General features: G+C 39.2%; 1 protein-coding gene across 6 annotated transcripts in view; it reads right to left on the bottom strand.

Moving 5' to 3' along the window:
• kdm6ba (lysine (K)-specific demethylase 6B, a) overlaps positions 1-21,919 on the bottom strand; it is a 140,884-nt gene that overhangs the window by 50,209 nt on the left and 68,756 nt on the right. Inside the window, exon 1 of one of the 6 annotated variants that reach the window (XM_077499586.1) lies at positions 4,404-4,807. The exons of the other annotated variants lie outside the window; for them this stretch is intronic. The gene's annotated coding sequence lies outside the window, so the exon portion shown is untranslated. Of the gene's footprint in view, positions 1-4,403; positions 4,808-21,919 lie in introns of those variants that run through there. 6 annotated transcript variants of the gene reach the window in all.

Raw genomic sequence — 21,919 nt, 5'->3', positions numbered from 1 at the left:
GGGGCCACTAGGGGGAGTGCCTCAGAGTGGCGGGGAATGGACACAAGTCTTCAGGCGAAGAAGAATCATCAGCGCTCTTTGACTTGTGGAACACATTTATATGTCCAGCAACTGTCTCACTTTTGCGATTTACGTTTCAGTGAAAAATGTGTATTATATTTTTAATTTTAACATTTTAAAACATATTTTATGTTTTGACTTTTTGAAGCACACAATTTCTGGAGAATATTGATCTAACTGGATTAAATATTTGTCAACATGTCAAACTTAAGTGTGTTTTGAGAGAGGGTTGAAAAAGAGGAAAGGAATCAGCCTGGAGAGGCAGGTCACAATTTGGAGGCAACAATTAAGACTGTGTTGCCCGTATCATTTTGTTGTAGCTTGATGACATTTTATATGCAAGTCTGAGCAACCTGATGTGATTTCAAGCAGGATCACACTCGGGATGCAATAAGTGAGGAAAGTCGGGTCCTTTCCTCTTCATTGGATCGCTCGTGTGGATAAGAAGCGGTCGTTCCATTCCATCGCAAACGGGACCGGAAGACCAACACAAACAGGCCCGGCGCGGCGGGATGTTCTCCGGACATTATCCGCAACAAAGTCAACACGTTCGGTGGGTGTGATGGCGACACCCCCCCACCCCCACCCCCCACCCGTCTACACACTCTGCAGCCAATGAAACGTCAGCGGGCACGTGAGGTCAGTTTAGAGGGCGGTGCTTGTTTCAGTCATTGCACGAGTCGCAAGAAGTCAAAAGTTGAGAGGGGAATTTGGATGATGATGATGATGATGATCCATTGTGGAAATGGAGAGTGCGAGTCGCCTACGCTTGTTCTTTTGTGTGTGTCAGCATTCCGGGCCCTGGAGTTGAGTCACTCCTCTTGTGTCTGGCACGTCTTGCTTGAAACAACGCACAGAAATGTTGAGTAATCGCGGATGTCACACACCTTCCTACCAGAGTAGGAAGCGAGACTTTTTTTTTTTTTTGAGTTGACGTCACAGTGTTGTTTTTTTGACAAGCCTTTTGTGACTCAGCTCGCACGCGAGGCCGGTCCACCACCAATGTCTCAAAAAGTGGCTTTTTACGTACGTGTGCGTGTTTAAACCAAAGCTCACGTGACGTTATAACTCACTTGTCCTTAACTCATTTGCTGACAAAAACGTATTATGTTCTATTTGAAATATTACCAGTGTCCCAAAGACGTATTTATATGTTGTTGTTTTTTTTTAAATGCAAGAGCAGGGCTAGGGAACCCTGGTCCTCAACAGCCGCTATCGACGCCTGTTTTCCATGTCTCCCTCCAACACAGCTGACTCGTTATCATCATCATAATCATCATCATCATCAGCAGCAGCAGCAGCAGCAAGCTCTGTAGAAGTCTGATAACGATCCAGTTCATCAAATCAGCTGTATTGGTGGAGGGAAACATGGAAGTCAGGCAGGTTCAGTGGCTCTCGAGGACCAGGGTTTCCTAACCCTGCGCTAGAGCATACCGAAGGCTTTGACACAGCCTCTCAACTGAAGAAAACACTTGAAGCAATGGTAGTTATTACCAATACGGCCCGTAGATGGTAACAGAGTATAAGAGATCAACCAGGGCCTTGTTGCAACAACGTTGCTGTTTTCCCCACAGTTGTAAACAGATTTGTGAGTAATGATGAAGCTATATTCTAATGTGAATTGCTGCAAAACGGAAACACATAGAAATATACTTTTTTTCTGATGAAAGAAGAAACTCTAATCTTTCTTTTTGTAGGTTCCATGTTGAACAATAGCTGTCAGGGTTACCTGTTTGACATCTATTAGACACGACACAAAAAGCAGAGAAGACACTCAGTTCAGGGCTCGCGAGGAGATGAACTGACTGACACAATTCACTTCTGCACTCTATGAAGATTCCTCTCCTCACCCTCTCTATTCATTTGACTTTCCAAACCCTTTCCACGTCCCTAGTTACATGGGTGTTTCAACCCCAAAAATGCAAATGCAAGGCATAGTTGGAACACTGTGTACTTGTTTGTCTATGTGTTGTGAGGAGAAGATTGCTGAGTACGTGTGGTCAAGTTTGCAATCATTTCTTAACAGAAAACAGACGACCTCAGCAGACTGGCTCGAACCATTCTGCTGCGTTAGATGTTGTGGTTCTTCAGCTTTTGAGTCATCTTCAAATAGCTAGGCTATGTGAATGTAAGTGGGAACAGAGCAAAGCATTCTTCATTGCAAGCAGAAGCAGTTTTTCATTGCAGCAGTTGTACAACTTATTATTTCCAATTATTCCTACAATAGAATAGCAATAGAACACAATATTGTGTGGGCCCTGCAAAATCAGTCCAAATCCAGTAAAAAAAATAATAAATAAAAATAAAAATAAAAATAAAAATAAAATAAAAATAAAAATAAAAATAAAAATAAAAATAAAAATAAAAATAAAAATAAAAATAAAAATAAAAATAAAAATAAAATAAAATAAAAATAGCCGGGAGCGAAGGGCGTTGAGTTGCTTCAGTGAAAATGGCTGCTGGGAGTGAACGAGTTAAAGTTCACGTGTGCACATGCACGTTGTGTACAACAGGAAGCCGCAAGTCTTCAGTGCCTCCGCCCCATTCGCCAGCCAGGGAGGCCAACTTCTTCCTCTGACTTGTGACGACGGCTTCCTCTTCCCCTCAAAAAGCGATACCACTTCTCTTGAAATGTCAACAGACACGTAGAGCAGACGCACACTTGACTAGCCACATGATTAGGTACATCTGTGAGAGCGCTTCGCTTTAATGAAAAACAATTTTAAAAACAATAGTCTTATTGTGTGATTATTATTCTTTTTACCTAAATATTGTGATTGTGATTTAATATGTGATTATTTTTTTCAAAGTATTAATCAACACTGGAAATAAATTGTTCAGTATTTGCCTACAATAAACTATAGCAGATGATTCAATTACTGTAACTATTGTTGTAAAACAAGAGTTACAGTAATTGAATCAATGATTAAATATGATAATAATTGTGGGGGGGGGGTCACATATTAAATCACAATCACAATATTGGGGTAAAAAAAAAAAATAATAATCGCAATGTTTTCAAAATTGTTTTCCATGAACGCAAACCGCTCTCGCTGGTAATGCAACGTCGCTAGCTGACAAGACACCCCCCAATTATGCCTGCAGTCTCCCCCCAAAAAAATGTCACAAAGCCAAGAACATGCAGAGGCTTGGTTCCCACGTTGCTAGGCAACCGCTGAGTAAGCATTTTCTGGGCACCTACTGACACATTTCTTGTTATGACACGTAGTAAAATACTGAACTAACATATTGAATAACAATCAATTTACTGTTTGAGTTGACTTCGTGGCTGAAGAGTGTATTGCTAGTTCAAAAGAAGTCATTATTCAGAGTACACACACGAGACAAACGTGTGTGTGTGGGGTGGGGGGGGTGCTCTTTTAGCTTATTTACAACCTCACCATCAAAGCTGTTTTTCCATGTCAATCGATCAGATCGGAAGTGAACGTTCAAAGCCTTTTTTTTTTTTTTAGAAGGGGAGGGGCCTGGCCAACACACTCCAGTGTGTGTGTGTGTGCGTGTGTGTGTGTGTGTGTGTGTGGGTGTGTGTGTGTGTGTGTGTGTGTGTGTGGTGAGGGGGGGGATAGTGTAAAACTTTATGACCCGTAATATAGCGGAGTCAAACAAACAAAAAACACTTGCTTCTTTTACCCTGTTTGTCTTAGTTTTGGCTTTGCGTAATTTGCGTTTAAAAAAAGAGCGCACAAAATGCACGCCAGCATGTTTAATGACGTAACGAAAGCAACCCCCCTTTTCTAAAAACAGAGGCAGATTAAAGTCCTTGCGGTGTGGGTTTCCCGATTCAACCGGGAGGGGGGTGGGGGGTCAGACATCGCCCCTCCCCCCGCCAAACAGAGAGGTGATGCAAATCACTTCCTTTCATTGCGTCTCTTTGTGTGCGTCAGGATTGACTTGCTTGGTGTGGGGGCAGCTCGCCATTCACTTCATACGGCTGCCGAACCCTGCACCCAGCCCCCACCACTCCTACTCATGCACAATAGTGTGAGATCTTCTTACGCAGGCATTTTTCCTTTCTTTTTTTTCTAAACTGTCCGTCTTTGCTTCCCATTTCCAGCTAAATGGAACTACTAATGAATGAAACTCCCTCAAAATAGACCACAAGACAACATTAAAAAACAAAAACAACGGAATGATTGTAAATAGAACAAGTTTACCGCATCTCACCTGCAGAAAAAAACACGCACCAAAATTCCCCCAAGCCACCTACAACATCCACAAACTAAAGTCTTACTTCCCGTTCCAGTAAAGTCTCGTCATAACTTCAAAGCAGCACTTATGACATCATACTTAGACAAGTTTCAAACGTCCATGCACGCACTCACCGGGTAATCCAGGGGAAAACACACAAAAATGCCGATATAATTTCCAAGTCGAAATGTGTATCCACTTCCCGTGCGTGCGTTTATAGATCCACACTGGCGAAATAAATTCCCAGACAAAAGTTCGCTTTTAATAATCCTTTCTTAACGAGAGTCCGGGCGTCCCCCCCCCCCGCGACAAGATCCTGAGAAGGTGGCCGAGGACGGCGCCTCGTATTCCGCCTCGCAGTCGATGTGATCTCCGTGTGGCTTTTTTTTTTCGACGCACACGCTCTCTCAAGAGCTTCTCGGGTTGCGCTCGGCTCACTTTTTAAAGGGACAGAGTCAACCACGCACACTCGCAAGATGACGTCACCGCACGGCCCCGGCCGGAATTCCCTGACAGAGCATACTGGCACCGAGTCAGTCAGCCGCCTCGCGACTACTCGCGGTACCAGAACCACCCCCGGCCCCCCCTATCCGACCGACTCTCCACCCCCACGCCACACTTGAACACATCACGGTGATGAATGTACTGTATTATGTAAAGAAAATAAATCAAAGGGAATTCGAGGCTTGTTGCTCAAGTGCGCCACCTAAAAGTTGCACTGCAAAAAAACTGCACTTGTAAAAACAAGAAACAAGTGACGAACATATAACTTGATTTAAAAAAAATAATAATAAATAAATAAATAAATAAAATAAAGAATATATATATATAGTATATGACAATTCAGCTTCTGCAAACGAGTAAAAACACAAGTGTATGTATATTAGGGATGTAATGATATCCAAACATCATCATACGATACTATCACGATATGAAAGGTCACGATACGATAATTATCATGATATTGTGGGGAGATTGGCGATACAAAAGAAGGTCACAATATTGTAAAAACAAAAAAATGTGCTCATACAACAAAATACACAATATTGTTTTTGTACATTACAGTATTGAAAAATATGAAATTTTATATATATACAGTGGTACCTCTACTTACGAACGTCTCTTCATATGAAATTCTCTACTTACGAAACGCCTCAACAGGAAAATAATGCCTCTTGTTACGAAAGAAATTTCAAGATACGAAAGGTAAAAATAGAAGAAAAAAAAATGTTGCGTTCGGTACTCTCTTTTTTCGAACGTAATATCTTTCTGGCATCCCATTGGCTAAGACCGTATGTATCTTTGATCGTAGATAATAACTACATACTAGATCGGTGTCTATGCATCTTTTTGGCATCCCATTGGCTCAGACTGTAGGTATCTGAGCGTAGATAATGCAGTAACTAGATAATAGAGGAGGACGCTGCTGTCGATGCAGCGTCCTCCTCATTCATCCCTCGGACCACGAGGTGTTCGGATCTTTTACAGTAGGTATTCATTATAGACCCCAAGAAAGTGATGGATAGAAACAAAGCAAGAGACTAGAGCTGCAAGCAGCTATGAAGGGCCCTCGCAACCCGGGCCACGTTGGGGTATTTGCATGTCGGGGTACTGGCATGTTGGGGTACTGTTTCATAGGAAACCGTCTAAATTGTAAATGTTTTTGACATGCTTTGTGTTTGCAAAGTTTCATGCACATGGCTATAGAATAATTTTTGGAGGTATTAGGCTGATAGGTATGCCTCCCAATATTCACACATCTAGCTGAACCATATAATCGGATATACTTCAGAAAAATATCTAGACGGCGCTATTGAGCCATTTATTACAAATTGCACAACAAATGATAAAATATTCATGTTTGTGAGAGATCTGATCTGTGTGCAAAATTTTGTGAGTTTTTGCCCATGTTTAGACTCTCAAAAAAAAAAATTCTTTGCAAACAATGCATCGCTACAGCAAAGGTGTGTGACAAAATAAAAAAAATTCAATAACTTTTCATCTTAAATATCTTAAGATGAAACATGCCAAAGAATGAAGACGATGTGATAAGTTTTGCAGAAAATATGACCCCTATAAAAGGCCCCAAAAAGTGGCTACAAATACCAAAGTAAATCAAAATGTCAGACTTCCTGTTTGGTTTAGCATATGGTTCCAAGAGACTTTTTTTGTACATCGTGGGCTCTTATGTATGCCTCCAAGTTATCATAGCTCTAGGTGAAACGTACAACCGTGAATGCTTCGTTAAAGAGGATTTTATTTTTTTTTAGCAAAAAATGTGATGCCCGGCCCCTGGGGGACTTCCTGTTGGGTTTAGTACATGGTACCAAGAGACTTTTTTGTACATCGTGGGCTGTTGTCTCCAAATTTTCGTAGCTCGAGCTGCTTCGTACAACTGGGAATGCTTCATTAAGAAGGATTTTTTTCCTTTGCAAACAAGTGCATGCCACGACAACAGCGTGCGACGAAATAAAAAGCTTTCAATACATTTTCATCGTCAACATCTTAAGATGAATCACACCAAGTTTGAAGATGATCGGATAAACTCTGTAGGAGGAGTTCGTTAAAATAAGACCCCTATGAAATGGCCCAAAAAATGGCAACACGTTCCAAAGTAAATCAAAATGGTGGACTTCCTGTTGGGGTTAGCATATGTTTCAAAAAGAGTTTTTTGTAGGTCATAGTCTGTTACATATGTGAACCAATTTTCGTAGCTCTAGATTAAACGTACAACCGGCAATGCTTCGTTAAGTAAGACTTTTTAAACTCTAAATTTGATGCCCCGCCTCTGGCGGACTTCCTGTTGGGTTTAGCATATGGCACCAACAGACTTTTTTGTAGATCATAGTCTGTTACATATGTGTACCAATTTTCGTAGCTCTAGGTTAAACGTACAACCGGCAATACTACGTTTAGTAAGAGTTTTGAAACTCTAAATTTGATGCCTCACCCCCGTCATATAGTAGGTCAAAACATTTTGATTTTTTACCATGATGTTGTCCCAGGTGTTGAGATGGTACAGCCCAAGGTTGAAGTCAATCGGGTTAACCGTGTAGGAGAAGCGGGCAAAAGTATGACCCCTGTAAATGTGCAAAAATGGGCCAAAATTGGACATTTAAATACTCATACCTCACTTCCTGTCTATTTTAGGGTACACATATCAAAGAGGTTTTTGTTCATCTAGATGTGTTACAGGTGCCACACAATTTTCGTAGCCATAGGACAATCGTAGTGGGACAGGGATCCGTTAAACCTATGTAGGTGTCACTATGGAGCCATTTTTATCACGTATGGCGACTTTAAAATATCAAATTTTTTCGCCAGGCCTGACGTGTGTGTAAAGTTTGGTGAGTTTTCGTTCACGTTTAGTGTCTCAAAAATTTGATTGTTTGCGGAAAAGAATAATAACAAAGAAAAAGAATAACTAGAGCTGCGAGCAGCTATAAAGGGCCCTCGCAACCCGTGCCACGTTGGGGTATTTGCACGTCGGGGTACTGGCACGTTAGGGTACTGTTTCATAAGAAACCGTCTAAATTGTAAATGTTTTGCCATGCTTTTTGTGTTTGTTCACATTGCTATGGAATGCTTTGTCGAGGTATTCGGCTGATAGGTATGCCTCCCAATATTCACACATCTTGCTGAATCATATAAAAAAAAAAAATTCTTTGCAAACAATGCATCGCTACAGCAAAGGCGTGCCACGTTGGGGTACTTGCACGTCGGGGTACTGGCACGTTGGGGTACTGTCAAATAGGACAAGGACCATCTAAAATGTTTTTGACAAGCCTTGTGTGTGCAAAGTTTAATCAAAACGCAAAATATGGTGCGCAATTCCCAAAATAAATTCAAAATGGCGGACTTCCTTTTAGGTTTAGCATACGGCTACAGAATACTTTTTGTAGGTCTTAAGCTAATAGGTATGCCTCCCAGTTTTCACAAATCTAGGTCAAGTCATCTTTAGTTGTGTATCGCTTGAATCATACAATTGGAAATGCTCCATAAAAATGCATAGAGGGCGCTATTGAGCACAACGTTGGGTTACTTGCACGTCGGGGTACTGGCACGTTGGGGTACTGTTACATGGAACAAGGACCATTTAAAATGTTAGTTTTTTCCATGCCTTGTCTTTGCAAAGTTTAATGAAGAAGGCCAAAAATTATGTATAATTCCCAAAATAAAATCAAAATAGCGGACTTCCTCTTTGGTTTGGCAAATGGCTACATAATACTTTTTTGTAGGTCTAGCATAATCATACAATCGGAAATGCTTCATAAAAATGTCTAGAGGGCGCTATTTATTGCAAATTGCACAATAAATCTCTGAAAATTCATGTTCATGACAAGTCTGATGTGTTTGCAAAGTTTCATGAGTTTTCATGTGTATAAAAAAAAAAAAAAGCAGCACTTGACAACTGTTACATGGAACAAGGACCATTTAAAATGTTAGTTTTTTCCATGCCTTGTCTGTGCAAAGTTGAATGAAAAAGGCCAAAAATGATGTAGAATTCCCAAAATAAAATCAAAATAGCGGACTTCCTCTTTGGTTTGGCAAATGGCTACATAATACTTTTTTGTAGGTCTAGCATAATCATACAATCGGAAATGCTTCATAAAAAGGTCTAGAGGGCGCTATTTATTGCAAATTGCACAATAAATCTCTGAAAATTCATGTTCATGACAAGTCTGATGTGTTTGCAAAGTTCCATGAGTTTTCATGTGTATAAAAAAAAAAAAGCAGCACTTGACAAACAATGCATTGCTATGGCAACAGCGTGTTACAAAATAAAAAACTTTCGATTACTTTGCATCTTAAACATCTTAAGATGAAACACACCAAGTTTGAAGACAGTCGGATAAATTTTGTAGGAGGGGTTCGTTAAAATATGACCCCTGAAAGTTTTTCCTTGCCCGGTTGGAGGGTTAGATCAGGGGATGTCGCAACTTGTTTGTGGTTAAGTGCTACAGAAGTAAATGTGTCTTAACAACCTCATGATTGAATGTGTTTTCAATTCTCTAGGATGTGATTGGATTGTATCAATTAAATGTTCTTATAACTGATTCAGTGAGTAGTAAAAATAGTGTGTCAAGTATAATGACATGAAATATAAGGAATACAAAAAACAAAACAAGAACCCTCTAAATTACACATTTTGTTCCAGGCTTTATGTGCGTGCATAGTTTGAGTATACACCTAGGTTTAGGCCAGGAGTGTTCAAACCTTTTGCAAAGAGGGCCGGGTATGGTAAGGTGAAAATGTGTGGGGCCTAATCAACCATTTAGTTTAGCCTGACATAATTTTTTTACATGCATATGTAAATATATATATGTGGACAAATGTGTACATATGTCTACAAATTTTTGTAGCTCGAGCTGCTTCGTCCAACTGGGAACGCTGCATTAAGAAGGATTTTTTTTTCCTTTGCCAACAGTGCATGCCACGACAACAGCGAGCGATGAAATAAAAAGCTTTCAATAACTTTTCATCGTCAACATCTTAAGATGAATCACACCAAGTTTGAAGATGATCGGATAAACTCTGTAAGAGGAGTTCGTTAAAATAGGACCCCTATGAAATGGCCAAAAAAATGGGAACACGTTCCAAAGTAAATCAAAATGGTGGACTTTCTGTTAGGTTTAGCATATGGTTCAAAAAGAGTTTTTTGTACCTTGAGGGCTGTTACATATGTCTTTAAATTTTGGTAACTCTAGGTGAAACGTACAGCCGGGAATGCTTCATTAAGTAAGAATTTTGAAACTCCAAATTTGATGCCCCGCCTCTGGCGGACTTCCTGTTGGGTTTAGCATATGGCACCAACAGACTTTTTTGTAGGTCATAGTCTGTTACATATGTGTACCAATTTTCGTAGCTCTAGGTTAAACATACAACCGGCAATACTACGTTTAGTAAGAGTTTTGAAACTCTAAATTTGATGCCCCACCGCCGTCATATAGTATGTCGAAAACTTTAGATTTTTTACCATGGTGTTGTCCCAGGTCTTGAGATGGTACATCCCAAGTTTGAAGTCAATTGGATTAACCGTGTAGGAGAAGCAGGCAAAAGTATGACCCCTGTAAATGTGCAAAAATTGGCCAAAATTGGACATTTAAATACTCATATCTCACTTCCTGTCTATTTTAGGGTACACACATCAAAGAGGTTTTTGTTCATCTGGATGTGCTACAGGTGCCACACAATTTTCATAGCCGTCGGACAATCGTAGCGGGCCAGGGATCTGTTTAACCTATGTAGGTGGCGCTATGGAGCCATTTTTCTGTTATCACCTATGGCGACTTTAAAATATCAAATTTTTCGCCAGGCCTGACGTGTGTGTAAAGTTTGGTGAGTTTTCGTTCACGTTTAGTGTCTCAAAAATGTGATTGTTTGCGGAAAAGAATAATAACAAATAAAAAGAAGAACTAGAGCTGCGAGCAGCTATAAAGGGCCCTCGCAACCCGGGCCACGTTGGGGTATTTGCACGTCGGGGTACTGGCATGTTGGGGTACTGTCAAATAGGAAACCATCTAAATTGTAAACGTTTTTGCCATGCTTTGTGTTTTTAAAGTTTCATGGAAAGGCCAAAAACGATGCACAATTAACAAAATAAAATCAAAATGGATTGGCACATGGCTATATAGAATACTTTTTGAATATATTCGGCATGCCTGCCAATATTCACACATCTAGCTGAATCATATAATCGGAAAGACTTCATAAAAATGTCTAGAGGGCGCTATTGAGCCATTTATTACAAATTGCACAACAAATCTCTAAATAAAATATTCATGTTCCAGACAGGTCTGGTGTGTGTGCAAAGTTTTGTGAGTTTTCACCCATATTTAGACTCTCAAAAAAGCATTTTTCTTCACAAACAATGCATGGCTACAGCAAAGGAGTGTGACAAAATAAAAAAATTCAATAACTTTTCATCTTAAATATCTTAAGATGAAACACGCCAAAGAATGAAGACGATCTGATAAGTTCTGTTGAAAATATGACCCCTATAAAAGGCCCCAAAAAAATGGCTACAAATACCAAAGTAAATCAAAATGGCAGACTTCCTTTTTGATTCAGCATATGGCTTTAGAAACCTTTTTGTAAGTCTTAGGCTGATAGGTATCCCAATTTTTACAAATCTAGCTGAATCATAAAACACAAAACATTTGCAAAAGCTTCATAAAAATGTCTAGAGGGCGCTATTGAACCATTTATTGCAAATTGAATAAGAAATCTCTAAAATATTCATGCTGATGACAAGCCTGATGTGTGTGTAAAGTTTCATGAGTTTTTGCACATGTTTAGACCAAAACAAAAAAGCAGCATTTTACTTGGCAAACAATGCATCGCCATGACAACGGCGTGCGACAAAATAAATAACTTTCGATAACTTTGCATCTTAAACATCTTAAGATGAAGCACACCAAGTTTAAAGACAGTCGGATAAATTTTGTAGGAGGAGTTCGTTAAAATATGACCCCTAAAAAAGGCCACAAAAAATGGCTACAAATCCCAACGTAAATCAAAATGGTGGACTTCCTGATTGGTTTAGCATATGGCTCCAAGAGACTTTTTTTGTACATCCTGAGCTCTTATGTTTGCCTGCAAATTATCATAGCTTTAGGTGAAACGTACAACCGGGAATGCTTTGTCTGTTTAATCAAAACGCAAAATATGGTGTGCAATTCGATGCATTGCTATGTCAACAGCGTGTGACAAAATAAAAAACTTTCGATTACTTTGCATCTTAAACATCTTAAGATGAAACATACCAAGTTTGAAGACAGTCGGATAAATTTTGTAGGAGGGGTTCGTTAAAATATGACCCCTGAAAAAGGCCACAAAAAATGGCAACAAATCCCATCATAAATCAAAATGGCGGACTTCCTGTTTGGTTTAGCACATGGTTCCAAGAGACTTTTTTGTACATCGTGGGCTCTTATGTATGCCTGCAAATTATCATAGCGCTAGGTGAAACGTACAACCGGGAATGCTTCGTTAAAGAGGAGTTTTTTAGCTCAAAATGTGATGCCCGGCCCCTGGGGGACTTCCTGTTAGGTTAAGCACATGGCACCAAGAGACTTTTTTGTACATCCTGGACTGTTACATATGTCTACAATTTTTCGTCGCTCTAGCTGCTTCGTACAACTGGGAATGCTTCATTAATAAGATTTTTTTTCCTTTGCAAAAAGTGCATGCCACGACAACAGCGTGTGACGAAATAAAAAACTTTCAATAACTTTTCATTTTCAACATCTTAAGATGAATCACACCAAGTTTGAAGATGATCGGATAAACTCTGTAGGAGGAGTTTGTTAAAATATGACCCCTATGAAATGGCCAAAAAAAATGGCAACACATTCCAAAGTAAATCAAAATGGCGGACGTCCTGTTAGGTTTAGCATATGGTTCAAAAAGAGTTTTTTGTACCTCGAGGACTGTTATATACCTCTACAAATGTTGGTAACTCTATGTGAAACGTACAGCCGGGTATGCTTTGTTAAAGAGGAGTTTTTTAGCTCAAAATGTGATGCCCGGCCCCTGGGGGACTTCCTGTTGGGTTTAGCACAGGGCACCAAGAGACTTTTTTGTACATCTTGGGCTGTTACATATGTCTACAAATTTTCGTAGCTCTAGCTGCTTCGTACAAATGGGAATGCTTCTTTAAGGATATTTTTTTTCCTTTAAAAACAGTGCATGCCATGACAACAGCGTGCGATGAAATACAAAGCTTTCAATAACTTTTCATCTTCAACATCTTAAGATGAATCACACCAAGTTTGAAGATGATCGGATAAACACTGTAGGAGGAGTTCGTTAAAATAAGACCCCAATGAAATGACCAAAAAAATGGCAACACGTTCCAAAATAAATCAAAATGGTGGACTTCCTGTTAGGTTTAGCATATGGTTCAAAAAGAGTTTTTTGTAGGTCATAGCCTGTTACATATGTGTACCAATTTTCGTAGCTCTAGATTAAACGTACAACCGGCAATGCTTCGTGAAGTAAGAATTTTTAAACTCTAAATTTGATGCGCCGCCGCCGTCATATAGTATATCAAAAACTTTTCATTTTTCACAATGATGTTGTCCCAGGTGTTGAGATGGTACATCCCAAGTTTGAAGTCAATCGGGTTAACCGTGTAGGAGAAGCGGGCAAAAGTATGACCCCTGTAAATGTGCAAAAATTGGCAAAAATTGGACATTTAAATACTCATACCTCACTTTCTGTCTATTTTAGGGTACACACTTCAAAGAGGTTTTTGTTCATTGGGATGTGCTACAGGTGCCACACAATTTTCATAGCCGTCGGACAATCGTAGCGGGACAGGGATCCGTTTAACCTATGTAGGGGGCGCTAAGGAGCCATTTTCTGTTATCATGTATGGCGACTTTAAAATATCAAATTTTTCGCCAGGCCTGATGTGCGTGTAAAGTTTGGTGAGTTTTCGGTCACGTTTAGTGTCTCAAAAATGCGATTGTTTGCGGAGAAGAATAATAATAAGAATAACTAGAGCTGCGAGCAGCTATAAAGGGCCCTCGCAACCCGGGCCACGTTGGGGTATTTGCACGTCGGGGTACTGGCATGTTGGGGTACTGTCAAATAGGAAACCATCTAAATTGTAAACGTTTTTGCCATGCTTTGTGTTTTTAAAGTTTCATGGAAAGGCCAAAAACGATGCACAATTAACAAAATAAAATCAAAATGGATTGGCACATGGCTATATAGAATACTTTTTGAATATATTCGGCATGCCTGCCAATATTCACACATCTAGCTGAATCATATAATCGGAAAGACTTCATAAAAATGTCTAGAGGGCGCTATTGAGCCATTTATTACAAATAGCACAACAAATCTCTAAATAAAATATTCATGTTCTAGACAGGTCTGGTGCGTGTGCAAAGTTTTGTGAGTTTTCACCCATATTTAGACTCTCAAAAAAGCATTTTTCTTCACAAACAATGCATGGCTACAGCAAAGGCGTGTGACAAAATAAAAAAATTCAATAACTTTTCATCTTAAATATCTTAAGATGAAACACGCCAAAGAATGAAGACGATCTGATAAGTTCTGTTGAAAATATGACCCCTATAAAAGGCCCCAAAAAATGGCTACAAATACCAAAGTAAATCAAAATGGCAGACTTCCTTTTTGATTCAGCATATGGCTTTAGAAACCTTTTTGTAAGTCTTAGGCTGATAGGTATCCCAATTTTTACAAATCTAGCTGAATCATAAAACACAAAACATTTGCAAAAGCTTCATAAAAATGTCTAGAGGGCGCTATTGAACCATTTATTGCAAATTGAATAAGAAATCTCTAAAATATTCATGCTGATGACAAGCCTGATGTGTGTGTAAAGTTTCATGAGTTTTTGCACATGTTTAGACCAAAAAAAAAAAGTAACATTTTACTTGGCAAACAATGCATCGCCATGACAACGGCGTGCGACAAAATAAATAACTTTCGATAACTTTGCATCTTAAACATCTTAAGATGAAGCACACCAAGTTTAAAGACAGTCGGATAAATTTTGTAGGAGGAGTTCGTTAAAATATGACCCCTAAAAAAGGCCACAAAAAATGGCTACAAATCCCAACGTAAATCAAAATGGTGGACTTCCTGATTGGTTTAGCATATTGCTCCAAGAGACTTTTTTTGTACATCCTGAGCTCTTATGTTTGCCTGCAAATTATCATAGCTTTAGGTGTTTAATCAAAACGCAAAATATGGTGTGCAATTCCCATGCATTGCTATGGCAACAGCGTGTGACAAAATAAAAAACTTTCGATTACTTTGCATCTTAAACATCTTAAGATGAAACATACCAAGTTTGAAGACAGTCGGATAAATTTTGTAGGAGGGGTTCGTTAAAATATGACCCCTGAAAAAGGCCACAAAAAATGGCAACAAATCCCATCATAAATCAAAATGGCGGACTTCCTGTTTGGTTTAGCCCATGGTTCCAAGAGACTTTTTTGTACATCGTGGGCTCTTATGTATGCCTGCAAATTATCATAGCGCTAGGTGAAACGTACAACCGGGAATGCTTCGTTAAAGAGGAGTTTTTTAGCTCAAAATGTGATGCCCGGCCCCTGGGGGACTTCCTGTTGCGTTTAGCACATGGCACCAAGAGACATTTTTGTACATCCTGGGCTGTTACATATGTCTACAATTTTTCGTCGCTCTAGCTGCTTCGTACAACTGGGAATGCTTCATTAAGAAGGATTTTTTTCCTTTGCAAAAAGTGCATGCCACGATAACAGCGTGTGACGAAATAAAAAACTTTCAATAACTTTTCATTTTCAACATCTTAAGATGAATCACACCAAGTTTGAAGATGATCGGATAAACTCTGTAGGAGGAGTTTGTTAAAATATGACCCCTATGAAATGGCCCAAAAAAATGGCAACACATTCCAAAGTAAATCAAAATGGCGGACGTCCTGTTAGGTTTAGCATATGGTTCAAAAAGAGTTTTTTGTACCTCTAGGGCTGTTATATACCTCTACAAATTTTGGTAACTCTAGGTGAAACGTACAGCCGGGTATGCTTTGTTAAAGAGGAGTTTTTTTTAGCTCAAAATGTGATGCCCGGCCCCTGGGGGACTTCCTGTTGGGTTTAGCACAGGGCACCAAGAGACTTTTTTGTACATCTTGGGCTGTTACATATGTCTACAAATTTTCGTAGCTCTAGCTGCTTCGTACAACTGGCAATGCTTCTTTAAGGATATTTTTTTTCCTTTGCAAACAGTGCATGCCATGACAACAGCGTGCGACGAAATACAAAGCTTTCAATAACTTTTCATCTTCAACATCTTAAGATGAATCACACCAAGTTTGAAGATGATCGGATAAACACTGTAGGAGGAGTTCGTTAAAATAAGGCCCCAATGAAATGGCCAAAAAAATGGCAACACGTTCCAAAATAAATCAAAATGGTGGACTTCCTGTTAGGTTTAGCATATGGTTCAAAAAGAGTTTTTTGTAGGTCATAGTCTGTTACATATGTGTACCAATTTTCGTAGCTCTAGATTAAACGTACAACCGGCAATGCCTCGTGAAGTAAGAATTTTTAAACTCTAAATTTGATGCGCCGCCGCCGTCATATAGTATATCAAAAACTTTTCATTTTTCACAATGATGTTGTCCCAGGTGTTGAGATGGTACATCCCAAGTTTGAAGTCAATCGGGTTAACCGTGTAGGAGAAGCGGGCAAAAGTATGACCCCTGTAAATGTGCAAAAATTGGCAAAAATTGGACATTTAAATACTCATACCTCACTTTCTGTCTATTTTAGGGTACACACTTCAAAGAGGTTTTTGTTCATTGGGATGTGCTACAGGTGCCACACAATTTTCATAGCCGTCGGACAATCGTAGCGGGACAGGGATCAGTTTAACCTATGTAGGGGGCGCTAAGGAGCCATTTTTCTGTTATCATGTATGGCGACTTTAAAATATCAAATTTTTCGCCAGGCCTGATGTGCGTGTAAAGTTTGGTGAGTTTTCGGTCACGTTTAGTGTCTCAAAAATGCGATTGTTTGCGGAGAAGAATAATAATAAGAACTAGAGCTGCGAGCAGCTATAAAGGGCCCTCGCAACCCGGGCCACGTTGGGGTATATGCAAGTCGGGGGACTTGCACGTTGGGGTACTGTTAAATAGACAAGGACCATGGAAAATAGAAATGCATTTGCCGTGCCTTGTGTGTAAAAAGGTGCAGTAAAAGGCCAAAAATGATGCACAATTCCCAAAATAAATTCAAAAGTGTGGACTTTCTGATGTGTGTGCAAAGTTTCATGAAAAGTCGCTCGTTTGATATTCAAAACCAGCATCTGTTTATTTGAAAACATTGCATGGCACAGAGATGGTGTGTGATCAAATAAAAAGCTTTTTGATGACTCTTAATGTGGTGTCGCTGTGCAACACATACGTATTCATGACATAGTGAAGTATTGTGACAGTTTTGTAGGGTCCAGCAAACAGTAAATGTGTGACAGTTATTCAAGAAAAAATGTAGCTTTGAAGCAGGCTAACCAATGACATCATCTAAAGGGGAAAAAAGCACATGAGCAAGCATAGGTATAAGTAGAGGAGAAAAAGAGATGAAAGAAGTGCGAGAGATGGAACAGGAGAGGAATGCAGCTGTTTATGTATAGCTGTTGTAACAGGACAGATTAAATAACACTTTAACCTGGGGTTAACAGCGCCCTAGGACAGATAAACTCTTTAGTGTAAAAGTTTTCTGGGACAGATGAATCCCTTGGGGTCAAAGAGTTTGGGTTAGCACGTAGTCTGTCTTAGGATAATGTAACCTCCATGGATGAATTAGTCCTAGGACGCTTTGATCTGCGGGCTAAAACTTCAGGGGGGTTAACCTGTCCTGTTATATTGTGATCATCGTCTTCGTGCATGTCCTCAGTGGCTTCTTCTGTCTGTGTGGCAGCATTTGATACATCTGTAGAACAAAAAAGAATGAAGAATCATGTTAGATCTGTGAAGTTTGGTTGTCTTAGGTGTAGTTTACAGAACAGTCGTGTGCATATTTTTAGCATGGTAGTGTCTTAATACAAATGCATATTATGTAATGCACTGTATATGGATATTACAGACGTAATATTTGACGGTGATCTTATATTCATAGTTTTTGCCCGTTAATAAATAATATAGCTAGTAAGTAATAAGACACGCAAAAATGGTATAGTTGAATCCTCTGGGTCAAAAAGCAATGTTTTAGGATTGTGTGATGAAATGATGAATAAAAGTAAGGATACGACAGGTACATAAATGGTTATATATACACACGGACATATATATTTATACAGTATAACAGTGCCGCATGTATTGGTTTTAAGGAAAGAGTTGAAAAGCAGTGTTCAGAAAAAAGCATAAGACGCACAAAGTACCATTTCACTACATGTAATAAGTTGTCAAGTAGACATGTGAATTAAGTGGTTAAGATAGTGGCTACTGTGCAAGTAAGCTTCAATTGTCTCTAAAAGGTTAGCATATGTGTTCTACATGATATCAATGGCTAGACGTGCTCGTGGAGAAACATTACAAACAGAAAAACACACTAAAGGTGCCTTTAACAAACCTGTTAATAAATGAGAACTTAATACATATATGTATGGCATACTGTATATGATTGAGAAAGTTGTCCTGTTTAGTTTATGTATTGTATACTTACGGAAAAAAGTTGGCAATCTTTGCGTATGGAGATGATTAGAGGGTCTTTATCAAAAGAGAATTTGCTTGTTGATTTGTTCATGTTCTGTAGAAAAGCAAAGGAGTAGAAATAAATACAGTATCATACTTCATAAACATACAAGAAATTTGTAGCTGTATTAACCATTGTTGGTATTTGAAGTGATAATTTAGGAATAGAAGTGTAGTGATTGCAGAATTTATAGAGTGCTTACCTTGTATGACTTTGTAGATGGAAATGTCTTTTGTTGAAAGAGCTCTTTGTTGTCTACTATATATGCAAGGACAAGCATAAGTAGGTGTGGTTATGAAGTACTTGACCATTGAAATAAAGCAGTGGTATCAAATGTATGGACCGTGGTTTGGCTCAGGCCTGCAAAGGGGTTTAATGTGGCACAAGAGATAATCTTGTAAGGTACAAAAAATAATAATAATATAATAGGTATGCCTCTGAGTTTTCACAAATCTAGGTCAAGTCAAGTCATCTTTAGTTATTTTGCGCTTGAATCATCCAATCGGAAATGCTCCATAAAAAATGTATAGAGGGTGCGATTTATTGCAAATTGCACAAGAAATCTCTAAAAATTCATGTTAATGACAAGTCTGATGTGTGTGCAAAGTTTCACGAGTTTTCACACATGTATAGATAAAAAAAAACAAAGCAGCACTTTACTTGGCAACCAATGCATCGCTATAGCAGCAGCGTGCGACAAAATAAAAAACTTTCGATAAATTTGCATCTTAAACATCTTAAGATGAAACACACCAAGTTTGAACACGGTCGGATGAATTTTGTAGGAGGAGTTAAAATATGACCCCTAAAAAAGGCCACAAAAAAAGTCTACAAATCCCATCATAAATCAAAATGGCGGACTTCCTGTTTGGTTTAGCACATGGTTCCAAGAGACTTTTTTGTACATCGTGGGCTCTTATGTATGCCTCTAAATTATCATAGCGCTAGGTGAAACGTACAACCGGGAATGCTTCGTTAAAGAGGAGTTTTTTAGCTCAAAATGTGATGCCCGGCCCCTACGGGACTTCCTGTTGGGTTTAGCACATGGCACCAAGAGACTTTTTTGTACATCGTGGGCTGTTACATTTGTCTCCAAATTTTCGTAGCTCTAGCTGCTTCGTACAACTGGGAATGCTTCATTAAGAAGTAATTTTTTCCTTTGCAAACTGTGCATGCCACGGCAACAGCGTGCGACAAAATAAAAAGCTTTCAATAACTTTTCATCTTCAACATCTTAAGATGAATCACACCAAGTTTGGAGATGATCGGATAAACTCTGTAGGAGGAGTTCATTAAAATAAGACCCCTATGAAATGGCCCAAAAAATGGCAACACGTTCCAAAGTAAATCAAAATGGCGGACTTCCTGTTCGGTTTAGCATATGGTTCAAAAAGAGTTTTTTGTACCTTGAGGGCTGTTACATATGTCTTCAAATATTGGTAACTCTAGGTGAAATGTACAGCCGGGAATGCTTCATTAAGTTAGAATTTTGAAACACAAAATTTGATGCCTCGCCTCTGGCGGACTTCCTGTTAGGTTTAGCATATGGCACCAACAGGCTTTTTTGTAGATCATAGTCTGTTACATATGTGTACCAATTTTCGTAGCTCTAGATTAAACGTACCACCGGCAATGCTTCGTTAAGTAAGAATTTTGAAACTGTAAATTTGATGCCCCGCCACCGTCATATAGTATGTCAAAAACTTTAGATTTTTTACCATGATGTTGTCCCAGGTGTTGAGATGGTACAGCCCAAGTTTGAAGTCAATCGGGTTAACCGTGTAGGAGAAGCGGGCAAAAGTATGACCCCTGTAAATGTGCAAAAATGGGCCAAAATTGGACATTCAAATACTCATACCTCACTTCCTGTCTATTTTAGGGTACACATATCAAAGAGGTTTTTGTTCATCTGGATGTGCTACAGGTGCCACACAATTTTCGTAGCCATAGGACAATCGTAGCGGGACAGGGATCCGTTAAACCTATGTAGGTGGCGCTACAGAGCCATTTTTCTGTTATCATGTATGGCGACTTTAAAATATCAAATTTTTCGCCAGACCCGATCTGCGTGTAAAGTTTGGTGAGTTTTCGTTCATGTTTAGTGCCTCAAAAATGTGGTTGTTTGCGGAAAAGAATAATAACAAAGAAGAAGAAGAAGAACTAGAGCTGCGAGCAGCTATAAAGGGCCCTCGCAACCTGGGCCACGTTGGGGTACTTGCACGTCGGGGTACTGGCACGTTGGGGTACTGTCAAATCGGACAAGGACCATCTAAAATGTTTTTGACAAGCTTTGTGAGTGCAAAAGGCCAAAGATGGTGTGCAATTCCCAAAATAAATTTAAAATGGCGGACTTCCTTTTAGGTTTAGCATACGGCTACAGAATACTTTTTGTAGGTCTTAAGCTAATAGGTATGCCTCCCAGTTTTCACAAATCTAGGTCAAGTCATCTTTAGTTGTGTATCGCTTGAATCATACAATTGGAAATGCTCCATAAAACTGCATAGAGGGCGCTATTGAGCACAACGTTGGGTTACTTGCACGTCAGGGTACTGGCACGTTGGGGTACTGTTACATGGAACAAGGACCATTTAAAATGTTAGTTTTTTCCATGCCTTGTCTGTGCAAAGTTTAATGAAAGAGGCCAAAAATGATGTATAATTCCCAAAATAAAATCAAAATATCGGATTTTCACAAATCTAGCAGAATCATACAATCGGAAATACTTCATAAAAATGTCTAGAGGGCGCTATTTATTGCAAATTGCACAATAAATCTCTAAAAATTCATGTTCATGACAAGTCTGATGTGTTTGCAAAGTTTCATGAGTTTTCACACATGTATAGATAAAAAAAAAAACAAAGCAGCACTTCACTTGGCAAACAGCATCGCTATAGCAGCAGCGTGCGACAAAATAAAAAAACTTTCGATAACTTTGCATCTTAAACATCTTAAGATGAAACACACCAAGTTTGAAGACGGTCGGATGAACTTTGTACGAGGAGTTCGTTAAAATATGACAACTGAAAAAGGCCACAAAAAATGGCAACAAATCCCATCGTAAATCAAAATGGCAGACTTCCTGTTTGGTTTAGCACATGGTTCCAAGAGACTTTTTTGTACATCGTGGGCTCTTATGTATGCCTGCAAATTATCATCGCGCTAGGTGAAACGTACAACCAGGAATGCTTCGTTAAAGAGGAGTTTTCTAGCTCAAAATGTGATGCAAGGCCCCTGGGGGACTTCCTGTTGGGTTTAGCACATGGCACCAAGAGACTTTTTTGTACATTGTGGGCTGTTACATATGTCGACAAATTTTTGTAGCTCTAGCTACTTCGTACAACTGGGAATGCTTCATTAAGAGGGATTTTTTTCCTTTGCAAAAAGTGCATGCCACGACAACAGCGTGCGACGAAATAAAGAGCTTTCAATAACTT

The sequence above is a fragment of the Festucalex cinctus genome, chromosome 16 (assembly GCF_051991245.1).
Source record: "Festucalex cinctus isolate MCC-2025b chromosome 16, RoL_Fcin_1.0, whole genome shotgun sequence".
In the NCBI taxonomy this organism is placed as follows: Eukaryota; Metazoa; Chordata; class Actinopteri; order Syngnathiformes; family Syngnathidae; genus Festucalex; species Festucalex cinctus.
The sequence above is the reverse complement of the archived record's forward strand: the minus strand, read 5'-3'. Positions and strand labels throughout refer to the sequence as shown.